We start from the raw sequence: 9,515 nt of genomic DNA, 5'->3' as shown, positions 1-9,515 counted from the left end.
CTCCAGTTCACACCATCTGTTTTATGAATGGGGAAACTGAGGTCCAGTCACACCATCTGTTTTATAAATGAGGAAACAGGTCCATTACCAAATCCTAAGTATTGTCCTTGACTTCCCATCCCCTCATCCGCTCATACTGCCAGCAAAGGTGACAACACCCTGTGTGATGGCACCCATAAATACTCCTTAGTACTGGCACTATTAAGAGATTTGGCTTTGTTCGAGTAGGTGTGGCCTTGTTGAAGGAAGTGGGTCACTGTGGAGGTGGGCTTTGAAGTCTCATATATGCTCAAGCCACGCCCAGTATCTCAAACCACTTCCTGTCACCTATGGGTCAAGATGTGAGAATTCTCAGCTCCTTCTCGAGCACCATGTCTGTCTGCATGCTGCCTTGCTTCCTGCCCTCATAATAATGGACTAAACCTCTGAACTGTAAGCCAGCCACCCCAATTCAATGTTTTCCTTTACAAGAGTTACTGTGGTCAGGTGGTGGTGGTGCATGCCTTTAATCCCAGCATTTGGGAGGCAGAGGCAGGGAGATCTCTAAGTTCAAGGCCAGTCTGGTCTACAGAGTGAGTTCCAGGACAGCCAGGGCTACACAGAGAAACCCTGTCTCAAAAAACCAAACCAAACCAAACAAACAAAGAACCCAAGAGTTACTGTGATCATGGTGTCTCTACATAGCAATAGAAGCCCTAACTAAGACACCCTGATCTTCAGCAAATACTGCATGACAGTTACCTGCTTGTTCGAATGGCCACTCCCTAGTCACAACCCAATCACCTCTGCCTGAATCATTGACATCACCTCTCTCCCTCTCTCCCAAAGTGAAGTTAAGATGTCACAACCACTTCCAAAGGTGCACACGCTCTAAAAGGCCCCTTCACACCATCTGTGTGTTGATTCCTCTTCTGTGCTTTAGTTGCTTCCTTCTGGGGAGTGCTGTGTCCTCTTACACTGTGGGTCACCTTACAATGTCAGCTCCAAGAGGCCAGGAACCTTGACATGGCCCAGCATCTTCTGCCTGGTATCTGGGGAGCCAGTCAAGGTCCCCAGGGATTCCTCTGATACAGTGCTACCTAATCCAGCACTACTCCCTGGAAATGCACGCCCTCTGGTGATAAAGTAGGGAATGTACACGAGGATGGAGACAGCCTGGCAGAGAAGAGTCCAAAGCAAGTAGTGAGGACTCCCACCAGAAATGCAGACAGTGGCCTTATCTAGTGATGAGGTGCAAAAGCCCCAGCGACAAAGAGGCATGAATGTCTCCCTATCAACCTGCTATGCCTTTGTGAGCAAAGGCTCGGAAGTCTCAGGCATCCCAGACGAAGCTGGCCAGTCCTGCACAAAGATGCCCTGGCTGGGACTTGCCCCATATGGGACACCTTGCTAAGCTTTGCACATTCACTGTTGCCTGGAGAGCTCTCCTTGCCCATGTGGATACTTCCTCGCTGGCCCAGGAGCAAAGTGCTCTCATCTTCAGGTGGAAACCTGCTCGGGTCTGCTTGACTAACCTAGAAGAACGGTGCATGATGTAGCCTTCCTAAACACCCATGATGTCTGACGACAGCAAATGATCATTGACTTTAACCTGACCGTCACTCATTCAACAAACTCCCCTGTGTCAGGCCTTGGAGAGCTCAGACGCATCCCTAGTGGCAGCCTTGGAGACCTTACCAGCCTTTGTAGCTTTTGTCCTGCTCCAAGGCCTGAGCCTCAGTATTGATTTTCTGGGCTAGTGAGCTGCCTCAGAGGGTAAAGGCACTTGCTCCAAGACTGATGACCTGAGTTCAATTCTCAAGACCCACATGATGAAAGGTGAGAACTGACTTCCACAAGTTATTCTCGGACCTACACACACACACACACACACACACACACACACACACACGCACATAGTCACTCCATGGCAGAGCCCTGGATGGGAGCTGACGTTCACACTTCCTCTCCTCTCACCCCTGGCTGATGAGCAAACGGATACTCCTCTCCCTTGGGTGTTCCTGCCCTGACCTCCACTTCTTTGCTCATGTACCTGGGGGCACGGGGTCCTGTGGCTTGAGCCAAGACAGCTCTGGATGAGACAGCCCGTTGGGACTATCATCCAACAGGTAGGCTGTTTGCCAGTGCCTCTCCCAGCTTCACAGAGATCCTTTTGTCCTGTAAAACTCTGACCTACTCCTTAACTGATCCACGTTTTCAACACGGACCCTATCGGAACCCCAGGCGGCTCTGTTTGTTTTCTAGAATTCTATCAAGCAAGGGGTTAGAGTGGAGAGTCTGGAAACTAACCCACTGTGAGGAAACTCACTAGAAAGGACGTCACAGAGAAAGTCGGGACCACCTCAAGTCAGATGCAAATTAAGCCCAACTAGGATTAAAGGCCTAATTAGCACTAGAATACCCCAGAAGAAAACAGAGGTGCAGATTTTTGTGTCCTTGGATTAAGCGGTGTTTTCTTTGGTGTACTTCTGAGCCTAAGGGGGAGGGAGGGAGGGAGAGAGAGAAAGAGAGAGAGAAGGGGGGTGCGAGAAATTTGAAATCTCACCTTCAAAGGATGATAAAGGATGATTTTAAAGAAAATGGAAGAAGTCCTGAGACTGGCATTCAGCCCCTGAGCACAGAGGTGCCAGCCACAAGCTGCAACCTCAGAGCCCTTGCCCAGGGTGTCTTGGACCTCTGCAGGCCATGTGTTGTGAATACCCCCATTTGGGGAAGGGTTGAGAGTAAAGGGTTTAAGGATTCTTCTTTCTGTAGTCCAGGCTAGCCTTGAACTCACAGAGCTCTGTCTGCCTCTGCCTCCCAAGTGCTACTGGAGTGAAATATTTTCATCTGAGGTGAGAGACGAGGTGGTAGAATGGAGGGTGGGAGTGGGGGCTTAAAAAGAGTAGAGAGCAGGAAGAGAAGCCTCTCGTGCACTAACCTTGAACTTTAGCACTAACCTTGAACTTTAGCCAGAACATTAACAGCAGAGAGTGCCTTTGTTTGCTCGTGGCATCCTGAAAACAACAGAGGGGTCCAAATAACAGAACTCTCTTTTCTCACAGTCCTGGATCACCCAGGTACCAGCACACCCTGGGTCTTGGTAAAGTCTTCCTTCCTAGTTCACAAATAGCAATCTTCTGGGTCTGCTTTTATACTTACATGATAGAAAAAGGTGTGCGTGCGTGCGTGTGTGTGTGTGTGTGTGTGTGTGTGTGTGTGTGTGTGTGTGTGTGAGACGCATGCCTGTATGCCTGTGGAGGTCAGAAGGTATTAACTGTCCTCATCTATTAATCCTCCTTTGACCCATTCCTTTTGAGGCAGGGTCTCTCCCTGAAGCTGGAGCTCACATTTTCTAGGCTACGTTAGAAGCTAGCAAGCTCCAATAATTCTCCTGTCTCTGCTCTCCTTAAAGCCGGGGTTACAGATGTTCATGGAGTGCCTGGATAATTATATGTGGGTACCAGGATCTGAATTCTTGTTCTCATGATTGTGCATCAAGCCCTTTTAACCACTAGGCTGTCTATCATCCCAGCCCCCACCATCTCTCCCTAGAAGGACACCAGTCCTATTAGATTAGCCCCTCCCCACATATGAGCTCATTTAATCTTTTTTTACCTCCTCACAGGCCCCATTAGGGATTGGAGCTTCTATATAACTAGGGCAGGGGTGCCCAATTCAGTCCATAGCAACAAGAATAATAGCTATCATATGATGATTGGTAGATGTGTAACAATGCACCCACTAAAAATTAAAGTCCCAGGGACTGGAGAGATGGTTAAGAGAACTTGTTGCTCTTGCAGAAGACCTAGGTTTGGTTCCCAACACCCTCATGGTGGCTCACAAACATCTGTAACTCCAGATGTAGGGGCATTTGGCTCCTTCTGACCTCCATGGGCACCAGGCACACATGTGATGCCTTCAAATACATACAGGCAAAACACTAACACAAAAAATAAAATAGTCTAAAAAAGTAAAGTCCCACAGGGCAGTAGTAGCGTATGCCTTTAACCCCAGCACTTGTGAGGCCGAGGCAGGCAGATCTCTGTGAGTTCAAGGCCAGCCTGGTCTACAAATGAAGTTCCAGGAATGGCTCCTTAATTACTGAGAAACCCTGTCTTGAAAAATCAAAACAAACAAACAAAAGAGTAAAGTCCCAGTTCATTCAATTTTATAATTTCTTTACTCTAATACTTTATTCACTGCCAGTTTCCAACTAAAACGGTGTGGAAAGAGACGCACAGTAGCGACTATTGCCTGATGATTCCACTCAGATACACAAACTGAGACGATCTCAGAAGGACAGATGGCAGTAACACAGGAGTTAGACAGCGAGGAGGCTTTTAGTAGAGTAGAACTGGAAGTATACGTAATTAAACATTTTAATAGAAGCTATTAGTAGGAAGGTTTCTGCAGATTTGACAGCCTGCTTTCTCAAGTTCAGCATGTTCTGAACCTCATAGCTTCAGTTGCACACCAAGAGCTTCGTTACTGTTATTATCTTTTACTGATATATTTATATATTTGAAATTATCCAAGTCAGCTCTTAGGATCTGCCTGTCTCTACTCTTCAAGGTTGGGGTAATAAGTGCATGCAACCATATCTATCTCTTTAAATAGGTGCTGGGGATTCAAACTCAAGTTCTCAGGCTTGCAGAGCAAGCATTTCTACCCACAGAACCAACCTTCTCTCCATCCCCTAGCTTTAGGTACTTTTAATGAGACTAACAAGCCAGGCATGGGAGACTCAAGCAGGACTTTGAGATCAGACCAGACTATTTAGTGAACTGCAGGCCAGTTTGGATAAATAGCAAGCACTGGCCTTGCAAGTGTGAAAACTTCAGTTCCATGCCCAGAACACAAGCAAAAAGAAGAGCAGGAAGCCTGGTGGTGGAGGAACATGCCTTTAATCCCAGCACTTGGGAGACAGATCTCTGTGACTTTGAGTCCAACCTGGTCTACAGGGCAAGTTCTAGGATAGCTAAGGGTACACAAGAAAACCCTGTCTCAAAAAAAAAAAAATCCCAGAGCATGGTGGGATATTTGCATATTTGTAAACCCAGAGACAGCAAGGTTGGAGGCAGCTCACTCCCAGCATAGGCTACTTGGTGAAGTTCTAGACTAATGACATGAGAGATGTTGTCTCAAACAAAAGGTGGGAGGCATATGAGATACAACACCCAAGGCTGGCCTCTGACTTTAATTTTTAATGGCGGTGTAGATGATTACACACCTCCCAACCTTCAGTTAATAGCTATTATTCTTGTTGCTGCAGACTGAATTGGGTACCGCTGCTTCAGTTGTGTAGAAGCTCTAAACCCAAATAGGGCCCGTGAGGATGTGTGGAGTTTGAATATAATTGACCCCCATAAACTCATTGGGAGTGGCATTATTAGAAGGTGTGGCTTTGTTGGAGGAGGTGTGGCCTTGTTGGAGGAAGTGTGTCACTGTGGGGGCAAACTCTGAGGTCTCCTCTGCTCAAGCTTTGCTCAGAATGACACTCAGATCACTTCCTGTTGTTTCTAGGTCAAGGTGTAGGACTCTCATTTCCAGCACTGAGTCTGCCTGCACACCACCGTGTTACACCATGATGACTGACAATAGACTAAACCTCTGAAACTGTAAGCCAGCCCCAATTAAACGTTTTCCTTTATAAGAGTTGCCATGGTCATGGTGTCTCTTCACAGCAATAGAAACCCTAACTAAGACAGAAAGAAATGAAGATTAAATGATTTCATATGTGGGGAGGGGAAGATCTAATAGGGCTGGGGTCTACATGGACATATACCTGTATAACACACATATACACACACTAAAAAAAAAAAACAAAAGAAAAAATGTACCTACTGTTTGTTCCTTCCTGAAGGCTCACGGGTGTGTCGGATTTCTATCACTGTAATGAATACTTAAGACAGCTTACAAATGGAAAGGCTTCCCTTTGGTTCAGCCTTGGCAGTTTCAAAGCACAACTGCTTGAGCCCTTTGCTTCTGCAGCCTGCGGTGAGGCAATACTTCACATAGAGTGAACCTATTCTTCTCATGACCAGAGGTATGAGAAGATACAGGAAGGGGCAGGGTCCCACTGTCCCCTTCAATAGCATGCCTCCCAGAGACTCAAATACTTCCAACCTGGTTAACTGACACACTCCTATAAAATATGATTGTCCAAGAGAGGTTGTAGCTCGGAAGTTGAAGTCATTCCTGATGTTTCAGACAGAGAAAGATGTAAAACTAGGGATTAATTACGAAAGGACAAAGCCATAAAGAAGTAGCTGTCAGGGACCCGTGGCTGGATCCCAAAGTCATGTGCATCAAGAACACGTGGAAAACCATTGGAAAACCACAGTCAAGGTCACAGCTACCTGGATCTGTGATGCTGGATAAGAGCTCAGCGAGAGAGGTCATTCTAAAGTTCACATCAGCCAGAGCCTGCACATCATAGGGTACCGTCGTCTGGAGAGTACTACTTTCTTCCTTCTAGGGGTCTCATCTCACTGGCCCAACCTATGTGAGTCCATCCAGCGTTCTAAAAGGAAGGGTCACCAGGACATGTAGCTTTCAGCTTGACAGCCCTTACAACCCCGAGAATAAAGGAACAAGTAAGTGTTGTAGATGTGGTCTATGAGTAAAAATAGATAACAAGAAGAGATAGTTTAAAAAAAGATGTATTTATGTTTATGTGTATGTTTATGTAGGTGTGCCTGTGTGAGTGTATGCCATGTATATGCAAGTGTCCAAGGAGGCCAGAAGATGACGTCGGATCCCTTGGAGCCGGAGTTACAGACAGTGGCTGGAAACCAAACTCAAGTGTTCCGAAAGGGCAGCACACAGTCGCAATAGACGAGAGTTTTTACAATAAAAGTGTTATTTGGATTTGATGTGGTGGTCCATGCCCATAAGCACTTAGGCAGCTGAGGCAAGCAAGATAGCTAAAGGGCATGGCTGGCCTGGCCACTGAGATAGTTCAGGACAGCCCGGGCAGCTTAGTGGGTCCCTGACTTGAAAGACAGAGTGCGGGAAACACGGTGCAGTGGGAAAGTCTGTTTGTTTGGTTTTAATTTTTGTTTGGTATTTTGTTTTGTGGATTTGTGGTATTTTGGATTGTTGTTGTGGTTTTTTGTTTTTTGGGTTTTTTTTTTTTTCTAGACAGGGTTTCTCTGTAGTTTTGGTATCTGTCCTCAAACTAGCTCTTGTAGACCAAGTTGGCCCCGAACTCACAGAGATCCACCTGCCTCTGCCTCCCGAGTGCTGGGATTAAAGGCGTGCGCCACAACCACCCGGCTTGGTTTTGTTTTTTTGAGACAGAGTTTCTCTGTAGCTTTGGAACCTGTCCTGGAACCCATTCTGTAGACCAGCCTGGTCTCGAACTCACAGAAATCTACCTGTCTCTGCCTCCCGCGTGCTGGTATAAAAGTCTGTGACACCACCATCAGGCCAGCGCTTTCTTACTAGGTCTGAAGCTTTAGGTTTAACCTATAGTATTGCAAAAATAAATAGATGGACAGAAAACATCACAAACAAGATGCTATTTGCAGTCTTGTTGTGTGGGTGCATGTGTGTGTGTTCCATGTGTTCATGTGGACTGTGGGGGTGTGAGCGGAAGCTAGAGGTCAATATGGAGTGTCTTCCTCAACAGCCCTTCTTCCTGTTTTTGGCAATGAACCTACAGTGCATCTTTCAGCCAGACCGGCTGCTCAGCAAATCCCATGGATCCTCCTGCCTCTGCCTCCTCAGGGCTGGGATGACAGGCACACACTGGGGATCTGAACTCAGGTCCTTACGTTTGCACAGTGAGGCCTTTACTACCTGAGTCACCTTTTAGCCCCCTAATCATCAATTTGGATGCTATATAGTTATAAGATTAGTACAGTTTTTCCCCTAAAGAGCACCTATGAGTCTGGAGAAAATAATCAAAACAGTGAAACCCAAAAAGCAAAAGCCCAATCCACTCAGTGCTCTGGAAGTTTCTTTCCCAGTCGCATGCATCAGACTAAATATTTATGGAAACTGCTGATGTTGGATACAAAGAGCCTGCGTTATTCTTGGCTAGTAAAATTGCTATCATCTCTATTTCTCTTTGCTTTCAGATTGGCCAATTTTTATTGATCTGTCTTTAAGTTTGCAATTGTTTGTTCTGCCTTTGCTGTCTCTAGTCAGTGCTCCTCTTCTGTTACTATGCTTTTCAGTTCCCAAATTAGGATTCCCGCTTGTTTCTTCGGTGTAACTTGTCTTTGTTGAATCATGCTGTCATGCTCGTCCTTTAGCTACTTAACTTTTCTAAAACTTAATCTTTGAACTTCTTTAGCATAGCCGCTTTGAAGGCTTTGTCTGATAAATCCAGTGTCTGAGGACAATAGGACACAATTCTTTCTGGATTTCTTTTTTCTGAGTGTTTGTTAAACCCTTGGCCTTTGAAGGACAGTATTGTACCAACTCAGATAATGGTTTTGTTTGTGTGTTTGTTTGCTCCCAGACTCTGTCTCCCTGACGACACATAGCTGTCTTGTTTTGTTTTTTATTCATAAGCCCTGCTTCCCAGCTTTTGCCTCTGTGACTTCATAGCTGAGCATTCAGCCAAAGGCTTGCCAGCTTATACTCAGAGCCAAAAATGGCTTCTGTCCTTGGCCAAAAAGCAGAGGCTGAGCAGAATGGCTCTAACCATGACCACATCCAAGTCTTCTCTGGCTTCTACAGAAGGAAATGAGTCTCAACACAATGACCGCACAACCCAGAAGGTTTTGTCAGGATAAAAGGTTTGCTTTTGCCAAAGGGTGAGCACCTGTGTCAGGCCAAGCAGTCAAGCGCTCACAGCAGGGGCCACTGGGTGTTTAATCCTAACATGAATCTGTCCTGTGCCTCCCTCAGCGTGGTCAGGAGCTCGACTTCACATGGCATACGACTGGCTAATTCAAAGCGCCACAGCTGGTAAGGAGAATGAAGATTTCGGCACCGAGTACAACCTTGCACATATATTTTGATTTCAAAAGGTACTGACCCTGAAGAAATTTAAATTTCTGCCAAGTGGCTTTTTTACAATTTTTTAAATTAATTTTTTAAAATTTATTTTACATACCAACCACAGTTTCCTCTCCCTCCTCGCCTCCCATTTCCTCCCCCACCTCCCATCTATCGACCCCATGCAACCATACAATTCTTTTTTTGTTTTTTTTTTTTTTCGAGACAGGGTTTCTCTGTAGCTTTTGTGCCCGTCCCGGAACTAGCTCTTGTAGACCAGGCTGGCCTCGAACTCCCAGAGATCCTTTTGCCTCTGCCTCCCAAGTGCTTGGATTAAAGACGTGCACCACCACCGCCCGGCTTCACTTGCTTTTTGAAAGGGCTTCATGGACTGAATGATGCACAGTCAGTCTATATTAACTGGAAAAGACAAGGCAGTGAATTATTCCTCAGAGACCCTAGAACCCTATTGGCCTGATGAAGCCTTAATTTTAGACAGCCAGAAGCATATTCAATGTAGATTTACATATCTACAAGATAATAAATTTGTGTTGGTCATAGTTCCTCACTTGAGATATAGA

This window comes from Microtus ochrogaster, chromosome 16 (assembly GCF_000317375.1).
Source record: "Microtus ochrogaster isolate Prairie Vole_2 chromosome 16, MicOch1.0, whole genome shotgun sequence".
Taxonomy (NCBI): Eukaryota; Metazoa; Chordata; class Mammalia; order Rodentia; family Cricetidae; genus Microtus; species Microtus ochrogaster.
Note: the sequence above shows the minus strand (reverse complement) of the source record.